The 26,436-nt window shown below is 35.5% G+C and overlaps 1 protein-coding gene across 1 annotated transcript in view; it reads right to left on the bottom strand.

The window, feature by feature from the left end:
- LOC132914583 (cAMP-specific 3',5'-cyclic phosphodiesterase-like) overlaps positions 1 to 20,729 on the bottom strand; it is a 395,884-nt gene extending 375,155 nt beyond the window's left edge. Inside the window, exons 1-2 of the mRNA XM_060973800.1 lie at positions 20,640 to 20,729; positions 5,561 to 7,656 (exon numbers count right to left, since the gene is read on the bottom strand). The gene's annotated coding sequence lies outside the window, so the exon portion shown is untranslated. The remainder of the gene's footprint in view (positions 1 to 5,560; positions 7,657 to 20,639) is intronic.
- Positions 20,730 to 26,436: the final 5,707 nt, after the last annotated feature.

Below are 26,436 nucleotides of genomic sequence, written 5' to 3'. Positions count from 1 at the left end.
CTCTAGTTTCAAACTATTTTTCAAAGATATTAAAGATTTAATGTGACTATAGCGTTTTCGGAAAATTACGAGGATTTCCTCGATATTACCAAGTTTCAAAATGGCGAAAAAACTTCTGTAGAGAAAGTGATCGTTATTTACAATGGATTTTTTTCCACGTCCACGGACTTGCTAGTCCGAGTTTAAACACAGGCAAAAGACGAAGAACACGATTTACTTCTTGGCGAAAGAGGATTAAGGTTCGTGACTTTCATCCCGGTCTGAAATTTTCCAAATCCTTTTTCTTCACAGGCGGAAGAAGAGAAACAAAAAGGACATTCCGAAAGATTGGAAGTAGTTTTCCGCATTTTTACAGAATTCCCGGTAGAAGCTTTTTCATTCTTACAATTTCGTTAATAACGTGTAAACTATTAAAAGAAATTTCATAGAAATCAACAAAGATATTTAAAGGAAAAATCCTTAAATTATTTCGTTAATTTCGATCCTATCGATCATCATCTGCTCAATTTTTATCCTTGACTTCACCTTTATAAAATCAAATTTCTCAACTTCCTGAATTTTTCGTATTTCCCGCCGATATTACGAAAAGCCATAATTTTTCCGCAACCATTCTAACGCAACATATCACGGACGCCATAGCAGAGTTAAATTGCCGAGCTAAATTCGAGAAACTATTCAAATCAATTTAATCAAGCTCCGATACGTAACCAATAACATTCTACAAAGTATTTAAATCAATTTAACCAATTTACCAACACGTCACTGAGCACAGTAATCCATGAGATTACAATAATCTCGTTAAAATCTCATTAAAAGATCGTTAAACCGCTGAATGGCTGGCAACAAAAATCCCTAACGTAACCTAATCCATTTTTAATCTATTCTTTCCACCGAAAGAACTTGGACAATGGGTTCGTCTAAACCAATTCCTGAGGACCTTGTATCCAAGACGTCTTGGTAATCCAATATGTTTTGCTGGATATCCGTTGCCGATAACCATTAACGCAAAACCGATACCGGATCATCATTAGTGGCAGGTCAATACGAAGTGAGGGAGGGACGCCATAATCAGGGCTAAGCAAGCAATATCGAACAGGCCATTTCCTCCTGAGCCTATACACGTATGGACACGTGTATATTGTGTAGGTGACGTTCGATGAAAATATCAAGGAACAGGAATTTCTGATTGATTGCTACACCCCGTTCTTATGCATTTACGATAAATTTAAGAGTGGAAAAATCCAGAGAATGCGCATGACCTACGTAGATATTTAAAAGACCGAAAGTGGAATAACGAGACATAATTTTCACTAGACGAGACAAATTACTCTGTAGGTTACATCGTTTTATTAGGTTGTCCGGAAAGTGTCTTTCTTCCACAGACACGTCTTTTACAACGATGCATCTTAATACAAACATGAAACCTAATCTGTCGAACGTTGTGATCTTTAGTTTGATAGAGCAAAATGGATCACACGTAATTCGATAAAATAACATAATTGTTGCGCGTTCATTATTTCCTTATGAAACGAAAGAAACTTTTCGGACGACCTAATAGATCTCTTTGTGAATATATGGAACTCTATAAAAATACGCAATTTGTTAGTCGTGTTAGGAAGATGATACAGTTACACTGTACATGTGAATGTGTGTGTAAGCGTCAGAGGCCTTAGTTGAGACAAAAGACAATTGGCAGTCGTTTAGAAACATCTGGAAGAGTCGGTTCACACAAGCGTGCGAGTAGGTTTACGAGATCTTCAGAGTATAACATAACTATGTGTATAACTGTTGTGTGTAGAATAAAGTGAATTATTTGTATTTCCGAATCCTATATCTTTACAAGTCGAAGGTATAAAACGTCTGTCTAGTTATTAGAAGAGAACATTTCACGCTGAATAGTTGAACATACGTAAGACCCTGATTTTGAGTAGTTAAGACAGTGCAGGAAGTGTGATGGCAGAATTTACAATATCCGACGACCGGATCGAAGCACCAAGCGTGCCTCCTCCTATCTCTTGAGAGAGAGAAAGACAGAGTTCCTTTAATTTCAAGCCTTTCCTTCCAATTCTAGCTTTTCACGTTTCCTCCCTGCCACTGAATTTTATTTCCGGTGGGTAAAAGCTTCCTTGGAACTGGACTTCGTTTTTACTGGAATTTTTTGTCTATTTGTCGCATCTTATCTTTGGCAACTATAATGATAAGTTCTACTTCGATTTCTTACTTGTTTCATTCTTGCAGTTTTGTATCTTACGTCTTGCGATTAATAAATTTCAGCATTGTGGTTAAAATTCTGTAAAAACGTAAGAAACTTAAGAATTCCGAGTGGACCGAATCCGATGACCAAAGACTGTGTCTGCTTAAAAGGCTTCTCGAGTAGAAAAGAGGGATTATTGATAGTTTTACAAAGCATTATAGTTCAGAGTATGATATAAGTAGAGCCTTTGTGAGGGAGAAGTTTTTAGCGTGCTTGGAATTGGGTTCACGATGAATTTCAGATACTTGGAATAGGTAAGGAGTAATTTTAAATCCCTCAAAGGTAATGGCATGGCACGCAGGATCAGCTAAGAGAGAATTCTAGGAATTATATCAGTGAGGGAAGCGCAGTTATATTCAAAGTGGTTTCGATATCGTGGAATCTTCTATTTGATGGCGTTATAATTAATTATTATCATTAGCGTTGTTAATAAATATTAAGAAGTTTGTGATATAATATGGGTTCTAATATAGACGTGCTTCTGGTATTTCGTTTCATTTGGTCTTATTAGATTTGTGTTAGAAATGCAGCAAGAAATTAGAATAGAAAAATTAAATTATACGAGGGAACAGAATACAAATGGAGCCAGATGCTGAATTTTCCGATAGTTGGCAATAGATTATAAAATTAGCGACACCTTCCTCTACGTACAAATGCCTCTCAATGTGTCTTAAGTGTATCTATTTTTTTAAAAATAGCACCATTATCATTCCTATATATTGTTGGTATACTAGAAGATGTAAAACTTAAAATTTCAGTTGTCGTAAAAGTCTCGGTGACAAATGATGCTGTTATCGCCATCCTGGAGGTATATTCTTATCAGAGAACAGCGAATTTCCGAGAGAAAACCCATCTACGGACAAAGGAAAATAGATTTTCGATGCTCAGACTCCTCTATCAATAAATCTCCCTTCAAATTCGTAAATCATTTTCTTCCTCTGAAAGATTAATCCCACCACGTTACTCCTCGATCATGTATTAAATAATTTATCATATATGTAATTCAGTATCTCACAAATATACGCTCTCCTTGAAGAATTCCATTCTTCGAATTGATATCTCAAATATAACTAGCGAAATGTCAAAATCCATCTAATTTTATTTACGATAATTAAATGAAATAAACGAAACTACTGTATTATAATCAGATTATGGATATTTATATTAATTCATATTCAATGAACAAAGTTGAAGAACTGGAACCTCCAGAAAGGTTTCTAATTTTGCCCAATTTCTACGAATTCTCATATTCTAACCTCTAAACCAAAAGGATGGCGCCACTATCGATGTGTCATTGCTCCTCCCAATTGTTAGAGACAACCTATAGTTATTCTCTATCCACTCGTAATTCAACATGCTCTATTTTCTCGTTCATTTTCGACCTGTTCCCTCGTATGGCACTCTTTGTTGTACGGTAAACGCGAGTAGAAGGATAAGGGAGAAGTTTCTAGCAAGGGTGCACGAGAAAGAATAGGGGAATTGAATGAGAACAGCCGGAAGGGAAGGTTATCCACATAGCGTGACACTGAATAGACAAAAAGGAAGCAAGACTATGGACACTTTAGATTGATCCGGATCCCCGAGTAAATCCACTTTTCCAAGGAAACATTTATCGACATTTCCTTTCTGGGCTTAGACTCCGTATCCCAGAGTTTGGAACTTTTCAGGTGCCATTGGAATCAAAGTTTTTTGGGGATGTAGAGTGATTACCGTACTAAATGATGAGATCTTTCCCTGAAGTGGTACTTCAGGAGTCTTTTTTAATACTAGGATAGGTCTATCTCTGGATCTGTTCTACATTTCCAGATTGATTTTAGTATTAAACCAAGCGGATCATTTTGACGCATAAAGAAATTTGTAGAAGTTATCTTTTTGTTCAGAAACTTTTGATTTTAAAGAAAAATATAGTAGACCTCTGGCGATTCCCAACATGACACTCACTCGATCTAGAAATTCATCTTTAAACATATCTTTAAGAATTTACAATCCTTATAAGCCCACAGCGGTATCTCGAAAATACGTTATACCATTTTTTCCAAGTCTACGAGCTGCGAGGTGTCAGCAAATTGTGAGAATCGCGTCTTAAGACGATGGAGGAACTCAATGTGCCCTGAAGGGTACCAGCTGAACGACGATTACATAAAAGACGGCTACATTGTGATCGGTGGAGCTGATAGGGTCACGATTCCGTAGCAGATTGAATTGCTTTTGTCGCTATGAGTCTGGATTGGGCCGCTGGGAGCTGACAGATCGTTAAAGCTATACGTGCGTCGATTTGCCGGATACATCGAGCTCCTCGCCGATTCTACGCATCGAAAAATTGAAGACGGATACCTGGACAATAATGGATAGTCGCTTGATCGACATTGGTGAACTAAAGGAATCAATTCCTCTCGTGTTGCTACTTTTATAGTAAACTAGTAGAGTTGTATTTTTAATTCGTGTAAGGATAGAACGAGTAAAATAATTAATGGAATGCTAATTACTTTAACGTGAAAATTCATTCTCACGGTAACAAAAATGTACTGTATTCCAAGAATAAAATTTCTCTAAATTATGAGGCTAGCATAATAGATCAGCCTAACTTAATTAGCCTAATTTTAAAGTTTCTTCTGACCGTAATAAAAATGGGTCAAACTCTTTTCGTAATTCATACAAGGACAGAATGAGTAGAATGTTTGTCAGCAGACTGAAAATGGGAAAATGTTTTCATTCTTTCTGGTTGGGTCGGTGTAGAATAGGAGATGTTAGAAGGAAGCCTTGAAACGGAGATGAGACTGGTGTCTCAGACATAAATATTCCAAAAGGGAAAGTTCGTCTACCTAAAAACAGTTATCGCAGCAACGGATGTTTGAAATTTCCATATAAAACTATTAGTAATTTTTCTATTAACGTCTTCTTTTTTAAGTCATTTTATATGCAACTGAAACTTATAACTTTACACTTGTATTTAAAGTATTTTCGAAGTAACTGCGATATCTGGAAGCAACAAGGTTAATTAATGTAAATTATGAGACTATGACTTACGTCCGTAGCTAATAAACGTAATTAATTCATTAAAACGGTAGATCTCTGCGCTCCGTAGCATTTCTTTTACTAATTGCAGATAATAACAACGTTAAATATATTTGACTAACTTTGACAGACCGAGGAATTGATTGAACTATCCTGGATCAAATTTAAGAAACAACACAAAGACTCCTCGAAAACATCACCAACCTAAAGATCTGCACAGAGCACAAGACGAAAAGTCAAGCAAACGCTTCCCAACGAATCCACTCGATCCAACAAATTCAGTGCACTCACCTTCCCTTGGTATTCCTACCGTCCTCATCGTCTTCCTCTTTGATATCATGCAGCCTGGGGCTTAGGCGGTGTTGGGTGCCACCCTCCTTGGAGAAGTCCTCCTCCTCCTCCTCCTCCGCCGCCCCTTGTTCGGCACCCTTTCCGTTCTCTAGGTCTTCCAGTTCCTCGAGATTGCTCAGAGGCGCCAACTTGCTGACCTGTACCACTAACACCTTTTTTGGTTGTTGTTGGTCCTGATCCTTCTCCTGTTGCTTCTGCTGATGATCTTCAAGCAGCTGCTGGCTCTGCTGCTGTTGCTTTTGACGGCACTTGCGACACTTGCGGCCGGTGGAGCCCTTCTTGGCCTCGGGGGTGGCCCCCGAGATAGTTACACCACCCCTACCCCCGCCGCCACAGGCGTACGGCAGGCAGCAAGAACACCTGGCCCCCACCTCGACACCCTAGCGCCACTCAGCGTCAAAACATCCAGGGCCGGCTGTACCAGGCTCTTCAATGACTCCTTTCCACTTATTTGATTGATATCGAACGATTTTTAGTTCGTTTTCAATGGGCTACATCGTCCTGTCGCTCTGAGAACTGGGATTAGACCTAGTCCAGATGGCGTAATATTGGGTGCTCTCTGGGAATCTATAAGAGTTGATTTAGGTGCTTTTGAGGTTTTTAAAGGTCCAAGAGTCCGAACCTTTCGTTTTGTCACAATTAGAGCGAACTGGTTCTAATTCAAGTGTACACTTAGTTTAGGTGATCTAATGTCTATTCCTTTGCTTTTCTAGAGTTTTATAGGATTTCAGTAGTAGATCTTAGTTTTCTTTTGGACATCTGGACACCTGACGCAGAGGATTCCTCGTGTTGTCACGATAATGGCCTAAGTTCGGTTCGAACTTCAGACATTTGAGACTGAATCTGATTCAAGTAGTCTAATGCTGGTTTCTATGCTCTCTCAGAAGCTATGAAGATAGATCTTGATTCCTTTGAAATCTCTGACATCTAGAGGAAGGGATTTCTCGTTTCTTCTCTATCAGAGTGGGCTGTGTTAAGTTTAACCTTCAGTCAATCTGACAGTAGACCCAGTCCAAATGATCTGATATCAATTCCTTTGTTCTTTCTAGATTCACAAAATTAGATCTAGGTTGTCCTTGATCTTGTAGAAATCTAACACATTGGAGCTTCAACTTAGTAATAATAAAAGCCTGAGATTAAACCGAATCCACGTGCTCTGATGGATCTAGGTTCTGTTAAGTCTCCCAAATGTCTGATACGAGTAACTTTGGATTGTTTTAAAAATTAAAGTTTAGGCTATCTTACCCACATCCGTACGTACTTTCAGGCTAGTAATCTTAGATAATTTTCAGATTTCTCCCCCAAGCGACGAATTTTCTCCTTGGAAATTGGAAAATTCATATAGTTCTATATCAGCCCACTTTGGATTAGGGCTGATAAGGAGTTCCTATGGATGATTCAAGTGTGTAAATAAGATTCCTTCCTTCTGGTGATTCTTTGAAGATCCTTCGGGGCTATCGTCAAGTTAATAGAATCGTTTAAACCTTTCGTGAAAGTTTGAATCTCCCTACGTGACAAAATTACCAGTGGTTTCCTTAACGATTATCCAACAAGCTTCTCCGGTAACCGGATAATTTTTTATCAAACAATTAAGGCGAGAACTCGAAGTATGAAAGTTGAAGACAGAGATTTAAATTGTAGGCCTTTGTTCTCAAGTCACGTACAAAATTTCAGTGATTCCGTTCTGATGAACATATTATACAGCTTCTATGACTCCTCGAAGTTGTCTTCTTCTTTCAGTACATCAATCTGAATGTCTTAGACGTTCCCAAAGATCAGCTCTTCTAGATTTTCTCCAAGATCGATCTTTAATCATCTGACTCTCATTCATCGAACTTAGTGCAGGAACATTGGCTTCCAGAGAGTCTAAACTTCGTGTAAAACAATCTTCTTAAATTCCTTGACATCCACATAGGACACCAAATATTCTTCTAACTACTAGTCTTCCTCGCAGATCGTGATTCGTAAAATGCAGGAAAGTTGTATGATCCTTCACGCGTGAACTAGGACACCAATTAGCACATAGAATCCTGTATCTACGAACACACAGCACAAAGTGAAGTCAGACCTAGCTGTGCCTCATCGAGAATGGCCTCAGCTCGCACAAACACCACGAGGATCGAATGAAAAGGCTCCCTAACTATCTTCTAACACCGAATACACGTCGAATACCACTCACCCCTACAGTTATCCTCTTTTATCGACGAAAGAACAGGAAATACCTGTTGGGATGGAGGAGCCTGAGTCAGTTGGAGCAATTAGACGTCACACGCTAGATATCGATTCCCAAGCTCATCCTTTTCACGCCAACCATTCATTAATCGTTGCTCCTCTTTACTATAGAGCTCTTCAGCTAATTCAACAGCTCAGCTTTCAGTCTGCTTGCTTCACTGTGCTCTTTCTTTCTCTTCCTTTGCTTTCGGTATCTAGATCCCTTTAGTTGAATGACTTATTTGACTTTTCATCAGATCACCTTTCAAACTTTCTGTCAGATAATTTGCTAAAGCAATCTGTTTGAAGATCCTCTAGAGTAGGGCGTTCTATTTCCACTAGTTTGGCACAGGGTTACGAAATGTGCGTAGAAGAGGATGATGACTTGGACTAGTTTCTGGAGATGGCTGCTCTGTTCTCGTACAGAGGAACACAGAACAACTGATCGTCGATTGTGGAAGGACTTGTAGCCCTTGTCGCTAACGACAAAAAAGCATGTGCTCTTTGAAAGAGTTTCATTATCAGATGACCATGGTGTAAAAAGTGAGAGAGAGAAAGAGAGAGAGAGACGAGTTGCAGTTGATAAGTCAGTTAATTTCAAAGTTTTGGAAGCTTCAAAAGCTGATACAAAGTTACTTCACTCATCAGGAAGTTTGTATTATCATTTTCTTGTTCTTAGTAGAATTTCAAGTGAGTTAGTATATCTTTGAATTAATTGCAGATTATTTTATTTCGCAAGAATTCCCATCTACTTGATTATTAAAATATTAATCGTTAACTAAATACGTATTTGGGTTATTATGTTACACATTCGTCCTAATTCGGTTCTGAAAATTTTCGATTATCTAGTCTGGTAATATTTTCAGTCACACGTAGGCGAGATTTTCAATTTCCTAGGAAACTTCTTAGAGAAAATGTTCGAAATCTTGATAAAGGTTTCACGAATATCGATTTCTCGTCGACTAATATCAAATTCGCGGATGGAACGGTTCGATTTCCTGCTCGAAAGAGCATTTAGTATTACATGAAAATCCAACGAATCATCTGTATGAATATATCATTTCTCAATAACATATTTTCCAAGAGAATTGATTCGTCGAATTTTAATTTATCAAGCTTTCTGTACAGAAATATTATTTTAAGTAAATAACAATAAAAGATTGACAGATAATGTGTTCGAAATGAAACTGTTTTATTCCATATATATATATAACCTCGAAAATTACTCTATATGACTTGCGTGTTCTGCAATGACCTCATTGTTTAAATGGGATTGCCTTGTTTTGTATGCAGAAATAATTTTCAGAATGGATTTATATAACGCGTCTCTTTTGCCTGCTAACAATGCAGTCAGTGAAATGGAACTTTGCTGTTTTACTGGTAACAATAATCTTGAAAATTGGTTGATACATGTCTTGTATTATAATATTAGTAATATTTCAAAAAACATTAATTGAAATAATTTTAGATACAAGCATTCTTAATTTGAAAAATTTTGTTAATGCGAGGACATTCTTATTTCATACGCAAAAGCTTCATTTGTTTCGAAAAATTAAACAGAATGAAATTTTAAAAAATTCCATTTTTGTTTGAATATTTCGATAAAAATCTTCGTTACACTTATTGAACAATTGTAGTGCCTTAAACGTTGAAACAAAATTATCATTTCTCTCCATTTCAGAAGAGTGACAAATTTTACCTCTGATTTTATAGAAATATTCACAACAGTCATAAACAATTATTAAATAAAACGCAATAAAATTTTGTCCATTTCGAATCAAATGTTGATTTTCTACAAAAATTATTTTCGTGAAAATACTCCGTCATCGTATTCAATCGTTGCACTAGCATTTCTCTACACCTACCACATTTACCATCGTTCTTTTTCTACTTTTACAATTTACCACATTTTCCATCAATAGTATATTTCTTCATTTGTGATCTTTGCAGTGAAAGAATCTTTATTGCATAAAAATATTACAGTTAAGAAATGGGATAAATGAATTAACAATTAACATACTATTTATGATAATACTTTTTAAAATCTTTTATAATAATATTTCCAAATTTTACTTACTATTACAATATTCAAACGTAATATTTATTATTTACTATTCTTGTAATAATATTTTTAAAAAATCACAGTATTTCGTTCCTACAACATTTATCATATAATTTACGGCACGTTAAAATTTTAACATTAAATAATATTCATATCTTTACGCTCTATCTTTATTTCCTAATAGCATGATATTACTATAATGGCTACTAAATTTAACATATACTACAATCTTTATTAATTACTATTATAATGCATATTACAAAATGTAATTTCATTATATCTGATCAATACGTTTTCTCACGTTTCATTTAAATCTTAAGAAGGACATTTAAATAGAAAATAGCAAAGTACCTTTTTCAGATTTCTTAGAAAATTCGCACGAAGAAGGTTGCCAGGCGTAATCACGATTTAAGAAAATAGCATAAACGCGTGACTCGCGGTGGTATCAAAGTAATCAACTAGGTCGAGGCTGGAATTTTTAATTTCCTCACAAGCTGCGTGGGTTTTTATTAACCATTAGTCCGCAAATTGGTCGGGAAGCTCTTTTTAGACTGTGATTGGCTATGGACCCTCCCTCTTCCCTTCATTGCGTAGAAGTTCTTCAATTTTGTCGGTGAGTGGAAAAAAATACAGAAAAAAAAGTCGCTGAGAGAGTTGCCAGGAAATTGGATCCACAAAGGACAGAGGACCGTCAAGTGTCGAGAAAATTCGCTGAGAAACTCGAAATTTCACCGCAAAGCAAGGAATATCTACGGTACGTGGGAACGCGACCTTGAAGCGGAATAAAGATGAACAATAGAGTATTTTACAAAGTTTCATCTGTCGTATTGAGTTAATGAAGCTGTGAAAATAATGTTCTATGACAATTTTGAATCATCTGAGAAAAGTACATTCGTGTTCGATAATTAATAAACAATCTTTTTTATTTTCTTCTCGCGATTAATCAACTCGTAAGATTTGTTAAAAATGTATTAAATGATTTTTAAAGAGAAGAAAAATATTACCGTCTACGATCAATGAGAATCTATTAGGCTGTATAATAACGAGATTAATATTCACGTTTATTGATTTTTCGTTTTGAAAGAAAGACAGAGATATAAATTCCTTGAATGTAAAAATAAATGTATTTCTTTCCCATTATGAACATTTTATTACGTCTCCTCTAGAACTTTCATTTATATTAAAAAATCTAGATTATCTAATGAAGATATTGCAGTAGAAAGAGAAAGTGGAAGTAGAAAGAGACCACATATGGTCAGACCGGTTCTCGTTCCTTTTCAATTTATCATATATATCTTTATTTTATTAAAAACAGAGGAATCTGTTACCTACTTCTTTCTTATCGTGATCTTTAAAGAATCAGACCATCTGCTTGATAAAAGTGTCATAAAAATAAATTGAGAACAAGATTGAAATATAGCGATGTGAACAAGACCGTAGATAGTCAGACACCGTATACTCCTACAAAGAAATTTATTCAGAAAATTCTGCAAATTATAAAACAGGTATAATATAAGTAAAACAACAAGTTTGCGATAAGATAACTGGAAAATAAGTGCAGCGATAAACATTTGATTGTTTTGTTTATCAGAAAGTATTTAATAATACAGAAATAAAATTTATAACAGCATCGCAATAAATTTTCTACAAGAAAATATAGCGTATAATCATGGAAGCGTAAGAAAAGAGGTAAAGGCGTAAAAATAAGATTCAATAAGAGTATCTGATTTTCTACGGTGGAGGCAGAAACAATTTGTTTATGGTATGGTAGTATCCCAATGGGGTTGCGTCTGAAACGTTACTTTACAGGAAGGACTCTATCTTCCTTGAAATCCGATTAAAGATTTCCGCGTATCGAATAAACAGGAAATCAAATTACGTGCCGTTAGGTGACACTTTCTTCTGCGGCCCTTTCACGATCAATAATCTGCCAGTGAACCCGGTTGCTGATTAATTTTTCCTTAAACGAAAGCGCGAGTCTACCAGCGAGTCATCGATTTATACCGCTGTCTTTGTTTCTCAGCATCGACAACTGTGTTAAGTGTTGACAGTATATGGGGTCGTAGAATATAGTGGTCGAAGCTATTTTATTTCCTCTTTACTTTTTTACGACCTTTTATGTTTTATTCATCACTTTTTTTTTTATTCATTTAGAACTTTTATTGTGCTTAATGTATTTTTAATACTATTTACGTGTTACATATGATTTTTGTTTTTTTTTTTTTTAACCAGCTTTCTGTGTTTCCAATTTCTCACTTGTTTTTTTATTCATTTGGAATTTTTATTGTATTTCGAATAATATCATTCAGGTGTTACATATATTGACGTTATATCGAAAAATAAAGAACTGAAACCTCTGTAGAAATGTACGGTGTCTGATCATATACAGTCCCATCCTACTTACTTCGCTATATTTCAATCTTGTCTTCAATTTATTTCTCTCAAACGATTTAAATTCTGGAATATAAAAGAAAATTATTGTAGATGCCATTTAAAGCCCACGATAAAGAAACAGAGATATGGATGTCGTTATATCGAAAAATGGCCTTCTGTATTTTTAATAAAAAAAAAGATTGCGAATAATATTCCAGGCAAAGATATCAACAAGAATATTGAAATTCATCGATTATTCAATTACAAGTTACTTTTCTTCATTTCCCCACTTTTTCATCCGCGTAAAAAATTTATTCACGTGCAGCAATATTATTAAGAAATTTTCGAGTAAAAGGTCTCTTTTAAAAAATATCAAATCATCTTCCAGGTAACCAGAAAAATAATTTTCAATTTTACTCGAAAACCAACTAGTTTCTATATAATCTCGCTTATCCTTGCAGCGAATACAGGCTCGAAACTGCAGGGAGGGAAATTAGCTTTATTCATCCAAGGGTAGGGTCCAGGTCAAAGTTCACGTTAGAGGTCAGTTAGAGCTAAAATCGTCTTCTGATTGGTCAGTGTCAAGGTTCGAAATTGATGGGGCTAATTGGTACAGGATGTTCCAAGTGTTTCATTCTGCATAGCTCATCTTCGAGGATGGTGGTCCATTATACGATACTATAGGTGATTAAACTATACGTCATGTGATTAATTAATTTGTATAACTGTTTGCTTGCAGTCCATTCATCTCGACCGTACTGCAAGAAATGTTAATACGTGTCCAAGCTCGATTACCGAGGATTTTAACGTTCCGTATCTTTCGTAAGACTTTAAGGAGCTAAATGAAATTAGTAGCGAGTTTAAAGAATTGTCATCATTAAATGGTCCTTAATACGAATAATCTGTAGTTAATAGACTATTCTTTTAGTGGATTAAAACATCTGACACGGTTCCAGGCAAGACATACAGTGAAAAAAGACATACAGTAGAAATGAACTGTATATGATCAGACATATCGAATCTTTGCTTTCAATAATAAAAGAGGATTTCTTACAAATTAGTATGAAAGAGAATTGAAAACGCTGACTTTCTGAGAGATACAAAACACTGTCTTTCAATACTATACTATATATATTTCTGTTTTAGTTTTGCTCTTCAAGTATTATATCAGTACATATCAGTGTTATTAGTACATTAAAGCTATGCTTAGTTAAACTCTTGCTTTCAAAATTGAAGTTTCCTTGAAATTTGTGGTTAATGGAGTTCTTAGAGTAGACATAGAAAATTTAGTAACAAAGACATAAATTGAATGTAAAAAGGAAATATAGTATTATAAGTACAAAGGGATCGTATATAGACAGACATCCTATTCTCCTTTCATAAGCAACAAATTTTAAGGAGATTAATTTTCTTCAAATATGAGAGTAAAAATATCTTTATGATCAAAGAGGAACAACTTACCCCTAAGACCAAAGAAAAACTTGCCTTACGAAAGAAAGAATTGCTTTATCATCCGAAACTTAATCTAGTACTACTTTAATTCATATAAACTGTTAGTGTAACTCTCGTTCACTGCAGAATTGTTATTATTACAATTTTCTTCCCTCGTTGCATTACGTTTGCCAAGATACAAAAGGGTGGGTTGATAAAAGCACGAATGCTATTCCGGTTGCTATAAGGGTTGCTTAATTAAGCCAGGGTGGTCGGCACGGTTCGCGATAAAAGAGCCACTTGCAATTAAGCCTGTAATACGCGATTCTTTCTTATGAGGCTGAGCTAAGTGTCGTTGATAAATTGAACAGAAAACGAGGCGGTTTTGTTTCCTTCTGACGTAAATGCTCACGTTTTCCCGGTATTCTGCGTTTAAAAATAACTAACGGAAATGTTTTGCTGAATTAAAGAATATCATACTGTCATTTTCCTTTTGCTAATTTGTACGACTGCCAGCTTCAAATATTTTTCTCGATTTATTCAAGCCTTTTAAGTTCATTTATTTAAAGCAATGTGGAATACACTTTGTAGATGGATTTATAAAAATAATCCGCAGAAATATAAAATGGAAGTATGTACGTTTGAGGGTAATAGGTGAAGGACTGAAGATAAGATGAGGATAAATGAAAGTAATAGAATGAAGTGTGCTGGAATGAAAATCGTTAGCAGTCTTTTTCTAAAAAATTCTTTTTTTACTAAATAAAATATATCAGAGTGAAAATTATATTCATTAATCTTTTAAAACGTACTATTTTATCTTGTTTTTATGACTTTTCTAATTACATGGAACATTTCTAGTGTTACAAAAATTGTTCTTAATCCTTATTTGTAATAATTAAATAATAAATTTCCCCTAATTTTGTCGATATCGAAAATAGTGTAATAAGTTACATAATTGCAAGAATAAACAATAGCTGGGGTATTTATTGAGTGCTTCCTTTGAGGGTATGGATAATTTTATTTTGTATCGCGCTGTTAACCATCAGGTGCAATTAATTGACACATGCCAGAGGCTCTGCGTTGACAATCGATGACTGCCCGTGGTTATAGTCATCGAACCCCTCGTAATTGATGACAGAAGCTGCGTGCGATAACGAAGTCACACACCGTAAGCTACACCTAGGAAATAGGCCTATCTGCTCGAACGATGAACTTTTTGTTTATTTTCGCTCGTGAAATCTGCGTTTTCATGTAATCTGTTATCTTTAATCGATATCAATATTTTCAAATTAATCCATTTTAATTGCCATTGATATGAAATTAATTTGTATGTGTAAATCTACGATTATGGAGTTCCTCAGAATTCATAAAGCTATAAAAATTCCAAATTTCAAAATATCTCTAGTTGACAAATTTATTAAAATAGTAAAAGTCGATTTTTGTCATGCTATACTTAATGACAAGTAAAACTACCAGCAAGGGTCAATTCTTCATAAAAAAGTGGACAAAAAACGTAGAATAGAATTTTCTTATTTACCGCTTCGTTTCTTAAATAAATAAGCCTGAAGATCGGGTGGTTTGTCGAGAAGTCTCGATCTGCACGAATTTTCAAATTCCATATTCTCCGAAACAAAGACCCGTACGAAAAAATTGCACAGCACATTTTCGACGCACTTTTAAATAAAGAATCCCTCAGCACTCGATTAAAGAAGAAATTTTTAAAGATTTGATAAATGTCACTTTTGTCCAATAGATTAATTCGTATACGTGGCGTTCTTTATTAAAACGCTGTGTAGCTTTCCGTTTAACCTTTCCCATCCTTCTTCTGCCCTTCTGCTATTCGATAAATTTTGTAAATCCGGCCGTTAATGAAACGGAAAGAAAAGCTGAATACGCGTGAGGCACGGTAGAAGCTGCTGAAGGCAGTCAGCTTGCAGAGCAAGTTCTTTTTTATCGAGGTAGGCGGACTTTCCGTTCGTGTGGCTATAAACGCGATTTATCGCGGTAGCTACGATGAATTCCCAGAGCTTTCTTTCCTCCTCGTTTCTACTCTCTCGGAAACGAATATATTTTTCTACGATAAAGAACGTGGCTATGGTGAAAATGTGATGGAATGAGAGGAAAGGTGATATCCTTTGATACCGATCGCGGTATAAGAGAAGTAAATTTCGAAGTAAAGTTCGAGCAAAAAGGAAGAGGTTATTGAGTGCTTATTTCTTTTGTACTCGTCTGACCACATACGTTTCTATTCTACTTATTGGCATAGAGAAATGTTTCTATGTAGCTGCTACAATTTCAGATATTTCGAATTATTCAAATATTCAATATTACTTGCAAATTAATGCTACAGATATGAAGAACGATCCTTTTTGGGTTAATAAATTTTCGAGGCACAAATTTCCCAAACTAACAGAATTCTCCTCTAACTGTTGTCTACGTTCTTGTAATTTATGAAACATGTAATGCTTCCAAACTTTTGGCCACTGGTCTACATCTCGGGACAATTTCCAATAAATGCATTACCACAGATACTCGTTCCAATACAATTTTAGTTTCATGGACATCTACAAACATGTTCAAACGGACTTCCGAAAACGGGTCGGATTTTCTTCCAACTTCAACAAAGCGAAAAAGTATGCTATCAAAGCAAATCGAAGCAACTCGTCTCTTCTTCTCCCTCAATTTCTTTGTTTCTTTATTCGATTGCCTGGTGTGTGACACGATTCGATAGAATCAAACTTTGCCAGCTCAAACACGAAACCAAACGAATTTGCCTGTGAAAAGAAGCATTGTCGAGTTATCGCCTTTGTACCGCTTTCTTGCCACGCGTTTTCATGAAAGAATACTTCAATAGTGTCGTCACTACGCTCTAACTATCATTTAATCCGCTTATCGACAGTTTTCTTTGCAACGAGGAAGGTCTTTGACAATTTTCAACGTTTGTAGAAGATCATAGAATAAAAATGATTTTCTATTTCATAGTATTTCGATAATAAAATCTAATTGGAAACTTAAAGTTAATTAAAATGTTGAATTAGATCATGTTAGCGTTCGTCTGATTCGGTGTAATGGTATGTGCAGAGTATAAAGAGATAGGTTAGGTTAGATTTGCGTTAGAGCATATAATTGCTAGATATTTAATATTAATTTCCGTTCTGTAGACTATGATGTAAATTAATGTTCTATTATGGAGAGTATGAAAATGAAATGTGCGCATAGCATTGTATTGTGTAATATGAAATTAGACGTAAAATAAAAAATTAAATACAATTTAAAATATAGAATATGGAATACGAAATGGAGTATGGAACATAGAGCAGACTGTAGGATTCTATCCAATGTTGCATTTATATGCAACAAAATAAATTAAATATGATACGAAATATAGGACATGAAATAAATATAACAAATATGGAATACAGGAATAAGATCAAATAATTTAACATTAATTATAGTAGCACCTTACAGCCCAACCAAATCAGGCAAATTAAAAGAAAAGAAAAGAATATCATAAAATTTATATCTAAAATCTACTTTTTATATAACAAATTGAGGTTTCCACGTAAAGATTCGAACTTTTCTGTGTACAAAAGAATTGGAATTTTCTTATCTAAGGATGATATTGCAATATTTCCTCTGGAAGAAAAAGATTGACATTTTCTTAACAAAAGATTGGAATTTCCTCATGGCAGGTAATAAATCGCCATTGTATAAGTGTACAAAGCCAAGGGGACAGCCGTTTTCGTTCGTCAGGCAGCGATTAAATTTTACAATGCGATACTCCGATACGGTGAAAGTTGCGCAGCTCAGTTTCCACGACTTTTCAGTTCCTGAAACAAACTCCCCACGGGATTCGGCTGACTAGGCACGCTTTTATTTCACTTGCTTCAGCGAACCTATTTCGCGCGAACTACGAGTCGCTGCACCTTTGCTTCCAGACGTTGGTTTCGCTTCCTATTATTTTTTCGATGTCTCATCGTCGTACTTTAAAGGATATGATGAAAATGCAAGAACTTTTCCGGATTTCAAAGATGCAACTTGGACAATTTTTTTAAATACGCGAAGAGCTTTATTTGTTTCTAATTTAAAAAATACAGGCATGACAAGAAATTCAAACTGTTAAACTTAATTTGTTGTAAATTTAAGAAATTGAGAAATGGGATCTAAATAGAAGATTGATCTCAACTATTGGTCATTGTAAGCAATATTTTATTTCAAGTATTATGTGCAATCTTATAATTCGTATAATTTAAATTTGAGACAGATGTCCAAAATATGCTCACAGTAATTATTAATCCGAGAAACGTAAAAAAAAAATTATATAATATAAAAGATTGCGTGGAATAAATATCAATAAAGAAAGGCTTTTTTTTCTCTCGAAAAAGGAATGAAAGAAATAAGCGTTCCGATCAGCTTAATAAATCCTTTGATTGTATAAGCTCCATCTGCTCGAACAAATGGCAGTCAGGTATTCAGCCTTGCATAAGCACATACTGTGACGCGAACGTAAGAACAAAGGCAAGTTGGGATTGAATTTTTAAAGCTCCAAAATACTGGAGCTCTTTTCCATGTTCTGTCGTTTTAATAATCAATTTTCAAGCACGTACACAAGAATTCCTTAACGCTCGTTAACACCAAATATTTTACATTCTCAAAAGGCAATTGCTCACTCTAAAATATAATGACTGTTAGAAGTTTTCATTCATGATATATTTCCACTTGTAGTTATACAATTATTAATAAAATTCTTCTTATACAAAACGATACATTTTACCATTCTTTTGTACAAAATGTTACCTTGTGAAGCATTGCATAACATAAAATTATTTGTTGTAAATAAAACTTCTTCTATAACAAATAAATATAACAAAATTATTAACGAAACCTCTAATATAATAATAGTAAGAAAATTCTACTTTCAATAATGATGGAATTACAAATATGCTGATATAATAACCTTACTATTCACACTGATATAGTATCCCCACTACTACACTCATCAGAAACTACTGACAGCTATTGTGTACTAAATATCCCTTATCAACGCCAAATTCCACAACTGCCAGTCCATTTTCAGGCTACTGACATTAATCCAATAAACTAATAATAAAACTATCAGGAATATGGTAAAAGTTTAACTAGAAACTTTTGCTACCTATGGGTATACCAGATATCTGTTATCCAGCTCAAACCCCATAATGGCAAGTAACTTTTCGAAACTAACCTATACCCACAGTATCAACTACATAGACGTTCCAATCTATCCCAGACCTATTGTGTAAGCATGAATATTACCATATATTGTGAATTTCAACCTATCTAATCACTACTGTAGACTTCCAATTCCAAATACTTCCAATTCTCTCTCAAAATTACTCAAAAACCTATTATCTGCTTTTCTAAAGTGGAAGAAACCCTCATACAGTGTTGTACCTACTATGACATGTACCAACACTATCATACGCTTCCAATTTTGACAATTAATCACTGACAATACCACAAAGCTTCAATTACAAGTAATTCCCACTACCACCCTCTGCCCAAATCGTTCAAAAAGCCATTAACTGTTTCCCTGAAGCAAGAAAATGATCAAACCACCTGAAACCTGCCAAATCCAAAACCAACTATCATGTCCAACAGATCTTACATCCGTCAATGTGACAAAACATCAAGTACCGGTTCTTGAATCCAAAAATTCAACCCTCGTGGCGTGCAGAAACCCCTAGGCCGTAAATGAGTGTGCAAAATCGGCAGACAAGAGGAAGAGAGCGGTTGGCGATGGGTCGCGTCACGCACCAGGCACGTTAGCGCGGAAAAGTTTGTGGCTGTGGGTAGCAGACAACAGGTAGCAAGCCACACGACCACGCAACCCTCTTTCGAATCGAACAGATCCATTTTTCTGCTGGCTTACTAGCTGCCTCGGGCCTGCTTCTCTTCTGGCTACTTCACCAGGGTACGAGAGCGCGTAGTCCCAGAGGACACATGCCTGTCCAGTACATCTGGTCACAGAAATGCCACACTGGTCGGCTACGCGAATTTCCGCAACGATCACGCACTACATCGTTGAGAAATAGGGTACAGAAGTTGACAAAAAGGAGTCTGAAAAGGATTGGAGTGGTTTGGCTAGGTTTGAGAGTAGCTTCAGCTGTCTGTGTGTCTGATAGGGTTTTCTATTACGCTTTTCTGGAATCAGAACGAAGCGTTGAACAATGTTTGAGAAAGTTTGAACACCTAGATTACGAAAGGCAAAGGTTTGAAGAAGTTGGCGTTGAATTGTTTGAAGTTTGTAATAAATAATTTTCAGATGAGATTAAAATTCGTCGGAAGTACGAGGCGTTAGGAAACGTTCTTGACGGTGACAGCAAAAGACTACTGGAAATTAACACGTTACGATAAAATTATGAACTTCCTTTGAACATTCGTTATTCGTAACTCACGAAACGATAAGAAATTTGTATGAAAGTTCACAGTCTGACATGGGAAACGATGTTGTGCACAAAGGACGCGTAATACCGGCGCCACGTGCACCTCGCTTCCTACGTTCCTATCACCAGAACAACGATCTCCGAGGGCAGCTTGAATATCGATAACAACGAAGAAACGTCACTTTTAACCTCACGGTTCTACAAAACAAAAACCCCTTACACTTCCAGAAACCGCAACCCTTAATCAAGTCAAAAATCCCATCTATAGCAACCTTAGTGTCCGCTTCAGATATCAATTAACACAAATACGACACACAAACAGTACAAATCTAAATCGTCAATTGCCACAAGCCCAGAAACTACAACAAATCATACCAAACCCGGAAAGAACGTCCCAAGAGCAATCTAGCTAAAACCTAACCACAAACACGGATCTTTCAGTGTCATTCGCACTAGTCTCGTCGATAGAGAAGCAGAAATCACGGCTGCATCCGCATTTTCCGTTGCAGAAGGTTACCTGAGTGCCTATATAGCCGCCTACCGCGTCCTTTCACCCCACTTTGCACGCAGAAGGGATGCACGGATAGTAAACCGCGGCGATGCTGACGCAGGGCACCTGGTGCAACTGGAAGCTGGGTCTATAACCCGACACAGACACGCAGACACTGGTCCAGACGTTTTTGACGACACCTGGGGTCAACACAGATTTGACAACTTGAACTTATTTGGAAATTGACGATGTTTGCTGGCACAAGGATGAATCGAGGGATTATAAGAGGGTTGCTTGGTTCGCGAAATGGTAGAGAAGTAACTGGTAGGACGGTAGAATAATGAACGTACCGCGAGGAAGCTCGGTGCTTCCGAGCCGAGACGATGAGCTTGTGCGCTGTCGTATTAACGTTTACGGCGGCCGAGACCCGACTGACGGAACGATTCTCTGTGTGGCGTCGCCGTAGCACAGTAACGTAACATCCGGAAAACCGGGGGGCACCGCGACGCCGCCACCGTCATGATTTTCCTTGTTTTCTTTTTCTCTGCCTGTTGGTAGCCAAACTCTTACGCTCGATTGATCCGTTCGATTCTCTGCTCAATGCGTATATGGTTTAGTTTGGAATTGGACGATGGGATTGATTGGATTGTTGATTCGTTAAAACTTTGTTCGTGCGTTTATTTGTATTGCTTTGAATCAGATGGGAATTTTTATGACGTAATTTTTTTATCCTTCCCTTTTTTTTTTTTTTTTGTCAGGATTGTATCATAGTGTGTAAGTAGGAGATGTTTTGAGGAATATTTGTATGACGCTTATGAATAATTTTTATGTTTAGGTATGTACAATAACGTGTGATAGAAAATAGTCTAATTATAGATATTAAAGCGAGAATTATAAATTTTAATTAAAGGCTCGCGATAAATTCCTCAATTTAAAATAGGAAAATCCCCAAAATATGTCTATCACAATTGGAGTGTTAGACAAAGAGAAGATTGTTAATCGTAAAAAACTTTCTAAATAAAGTTTCTAACATTCCACTCGAATTTCCGATTAAGGCTTGTCATAGTCTTTGCCGATGATCACAACAATGCCGGATAATGTCGACGACATCGTTGGTGGTCAGCATCGCACTAACGTTCCTCTGCGCCGACTGTTTTGCAAAAATTAGGTCAGGCGTGCTAGCCCCACCGCTCAAGCCCCAATATACAACTAGCGTTCAAAACTATCCGAACATTTGCTTATATCTCAGGGAACGTAATTTAATCACGAAATTACTGGTAAAGGAAAGTCCAATGATATGTTTTAAATTGATTTTCCAAAGTTAAAATTTACACCAAAACAATTTGTTCCTGATTCAGAGGACCTTCAATTATATGTTTTACATTAATCTGTGAATACTGCCATTTTTTATTTAGTTGGGAATAATTTACCAAACTATAGGTGAAAGAATTTAATGATATTTTCTAAATTGACTTTTTAAGAATTGAAATCCTCTATATAAGTAGAGGTAATAAAACAAATTAAAAATTTGTAAATTTATGAGGACGGAAAGCTAGTTAATTGACATATTCAAAGGTGTAATTAATAAGTTAATTAATACAGCAGATTAAACCGAAAAGATATTACATCTATTAAATTCCTCGTTATTTCTAGGAAACTAGGAAAAATACTACAGCTAAGGAGTAAAAATTAAGAAAAGTCATACACAATTACCATATATTTCTTCTGAAAAGTTTCTAGTCCAAAATTTCCTTTTCATAATTATGCTACCCTCGTAATGAACCAACTACACGTTCTCTTAACTCAACACACACTGAGAAAACTGACCAGATACTTATAAGTGGTAGTGTACATAAACATTGGCACGTGCAGAGTTTTTGCCTCTGTTACACGTTTCAGCGGCGCAACACGCGTCGTTTGTTTAAAGAATCGCTGCTGTGCAGATATCTATGTTTAATTTAGAGCTGTCTGGCCTGTCGAGGACCGTGACGTTGTCCAACGTCATCGAGCATCCTGTTACCCTGTTTCATGCACCACTTCCTCTTTGCACGAGACAAATATCCCGTGTCTGCGACTATAACGCGCTTACCATGTCCTCGTCGTCGCTACTGCTCTTCATGAGAAACAGAGAAACAGACGGTGACATGTCACTTTATGGCTTAGAAGGTTTATGGCTTTTAAGGGAACAGATTTTTTTCGATTAATCGAATCGTCGAACTTTCGTGGACACTACCAGAGTTAAAAATTTTCTAGAAATCGGTAACTCTGGATATTCAAGTAGAATCAGGAAGAATTAAATTTAATAACGCGAGAACCATTTTCTTGGTCAATCTCGCTAAAATTTTATTCTCATTTTTATAACAATAATAAAATGCTCCGAAATGTTGATGAAATAGGATCAACTAAAATGAAACAAGATAAATCTCCCTCAGTTATGCTTTAACGCATCATTTTTTACGAACGTGTAATAAAGAAATTGATAGTAATAAACTTGAAATAAAATTGAATGGAGAGTTTATTATAAAATTAATTCAACACGTTGATAAATGCGTTGATATCGTATTAATCGTATAATGAATTCAAATCTTCATTATTTAAGTTCAACACAGATTATGGTTGAATCAAATATTAAAAATGATGTTCGAAATAATATTTACTGAAAAATAGAGAGATGCTCGTTGTATTTATAACAATTGATATAAAGTGGTATAAGTTCAATTATCAAATCAATTTTGTGTTAGAATAATCGTGTATTAATGCACTAAAATAAGCATCAAGGTGGATTAGATTATCTGCTCGTTGTCGTTACGATTCGAGAGCGTTGTCGACGGTAAAGTGCGAGCACTCGCGAGCCGGAAATATCTGAATGAGGGCGATAAACCGCGTTACGCGAGAAGAAAAGGAAACGAATGGCTCTGGTTAACCACGCTGGCACCTGACAACCACTGTCGTAATCCGTGGACAACTGAAGAGGTAGCAAAACAACGTCATGGCGATGGATAACGCGGAGATGGATGATTTTGTGTCAGATAATCGAAAATTTCGTTGGGGAATGGATAGAGGATGTAAAAAAGTGGCGTAAATAAACGCGTCAAAGGTGCAGACAGAAATAAAATGAAACGAACTGTGAAATAAAATATAAAAAAAGAATATTTTTAAAAAAGGATGTGGCGTGTTTCTGCATTAATTTAATTGAAAATTATAGAGTTAATAATTAATTATGAAAATGAATGTCGATAAATTCATGAAATTCCGTAGATACAACACAGTCGACATTTTTGCGAAATATTCGGAAAGTTAAAAAAAATACGAACTCGATGCAGAAGTTATATAAAAATATTTTATTTCGAAATTGTTGATTTATCTAAAACGCAGAAATGATAGTTTTGTTTTATACCAAATGTGGAAATGTAACTGTCCTGTCGTTTTTTATTTTCTTGCTCTAGAAAAGAGGAAAAAAAAAGGAAAAAAAAGAATATTTATGATTTTGTATACAATGAAAAAAAAAAACTTTTATCTGAAATTTTTGAAAATACATATGTCACTTCTGATGGATGTATGACAGAAAAGAGATATTTTGAAATGTCAACGAACAAGTGCATATGAGATACATGTGTATAGATAAAGAGATAGATATAGATGAATTTGCTTATTGATTTTTGTTGTGATACAGTGGAGAATGAAATAATAGAAGTTCAGAATTTATGAAACCCGATACACAATTCAATTTTCTAATAACGTCATTGCTCTTGGACTGCAGGCTTTCATGAAAATTCCACGTGAACCTTTTGTCTGGGACGCTGGGAATTCCCCGATTGCGCAGGTCTCTAACATCTCAGTACCGTAACAAGAATATCTCAGCTTCAATTAAATTTTCTTACATAATTCGTAATTAATTCATTCATTTTCTTTTACTTCAAATCAAATTTTTTTTAACTTTTACTTAACTTTTTGCTCAACTTTTTTTCAAACTTTTAAATAATCAAATTTCATTCGATCTGCAATATTAATTAATTAGTTTTCCTTAAATTTAGCCAAATATTTCCATACAATTTTTAATTAATTAAATTTTACTTAATCCAGCTAATATGAACTTTTTACTTATCTAACAAATTTTATTCAAATGATTTCGATAGTTAGTATCACTGTCTGGTCTCTCTGGAAATTTTAAATCTCCCCATAACGAAGAGTGCAGAGAAACGTGTTGTAATTTAATTGAAATTTTAATGGAAGGATGAATTGTAAGCATAACAATATTTTTGGGACTCATTAAAAGTTTTCGTTTTTGTTCCGCTCTTTTGCTTTCTTAATGAAGATAAACCAATCCTCTGGGGTTGAAACAGGCTTATCTGGAAGTCCAAAATTTTGCTAATGATTCAAGATCAATTACGAAAATACCAAACGCCTGACGAGGAACTTCAATGTACACGTTTCTAAAGCAGTTCGAATTTTCTGATGATGAGGAGGTTATTGGCGAAATCATACAAAATTCATCATTTAATTCTCCCCTGAACATGGTTCGTTTAATAATTACCACGGTCTAAAATCGATAGTGAGCCTGGGTAATTAATCCGTTTTGCTCGATCTAATTAATAGAGCAACTTCGTATTCGATTCGTTTAACGAAACTACGTTTGCATAGTTAAATAGAAAGTAGCATTCGTATATAAAATTTAAGAATTTAAATATGTCACTGATTCAAAAGAACATTTATATTTCACCTGTAAATAAAATTTTAAAATATACAAATAAATTACCAAGAGAATTCATCAAATACCAAAGATATTAAACTATTGATCGTAATAATAAAAATAAAATAAAAGAAGCTTGAGTAGAAATGCTGAAGATTCTGTAAACGTAGAAGAGAAATTAAAATGCTTAAAAAATTCATCTTAAATATTGATTAAACAATCGACTAGACGCGGCAAACGCGTCAATATCAACGAACGTGTCAACCCATGATCTGTGATTTGTTCATAGGACAACGATCATGTTGGTAAGACACGTTTCAATTGTGCGTTACGTTATATAAGGAAAAGACCGTCCTTCGAGGTAGTTCTCGGTTAGATGAGACGGAAATATACGCGTGTGCCTAGCAAATTGTGTCAATCTTTACGGCAGATAGCCGTGCTATCATTTCGTACGTCATACAAGTGGGTAATGGACTACCGGTTGGTCATTACATCTGTCATTTCTACTTAAGGCGACACGCCGGTCACGTGACGTGAGTTATGGGACACGCGAGCGAACTGCACGTGAGTAGTTCGCGTGTTCACCGCTAGTCGATGGGGAAAAACATGATTGAGACAAATGACGCCTCCGAGGACATGCGTGGAACCATTTTGTCTATGGACCAAATTTAAGAACATAGATTTTGATTTTCTGACTACACTGTTTTGCGATATTTTACAAGCGTTATGTAGTTCTTTTTCACTATAAAAACTGTAGTCTATAACAGTGGTAAGTTGGTTAAGTCAATATTATAGTAAGATTTGAGATGCTGTAGGTTACAGAACTTTCGGTAAGCATAATATGGAATAGTTTGTGGCCTTCTTCTTGTTCCTAGATCACCTTTCAGAGTTGGAAATTAGACATTGTGGGTTGTACAACTTTGAGAAATTTGACGTTGGAACTTCTTTTTTAGAAAATTGATAGATTGATGAACGTTATGGATAATAGGTGCAAAAATTTGTTAAAGATCGCGATATTTACGAATACTTGTCTCAATTTTTAAACAACGTAGTTCTACTATTCTTCCACTGAGCCTCTCGATTTTCTTATCTAGTCTTTTAAATACTTTCGCCCTATAAAACATTTCGTTTTGT

This window comes from Bombus pascuorum, chromosome 15 (genome assembly GCF_905332965.1).
Source record: "Bombus pascuorum chromosome 15, iyBomPasc1.1, whole genome shotgun sequence".
Lineage (NCBI taxonomy): Eukaryota > Metazoa > Arthropoda > Insecta > Hymenoptera > Apidae > Bombus > Bombus pascuorum.
This window is presented reverse-complemented; position numbering and strand designations above follow the sequence as displayed.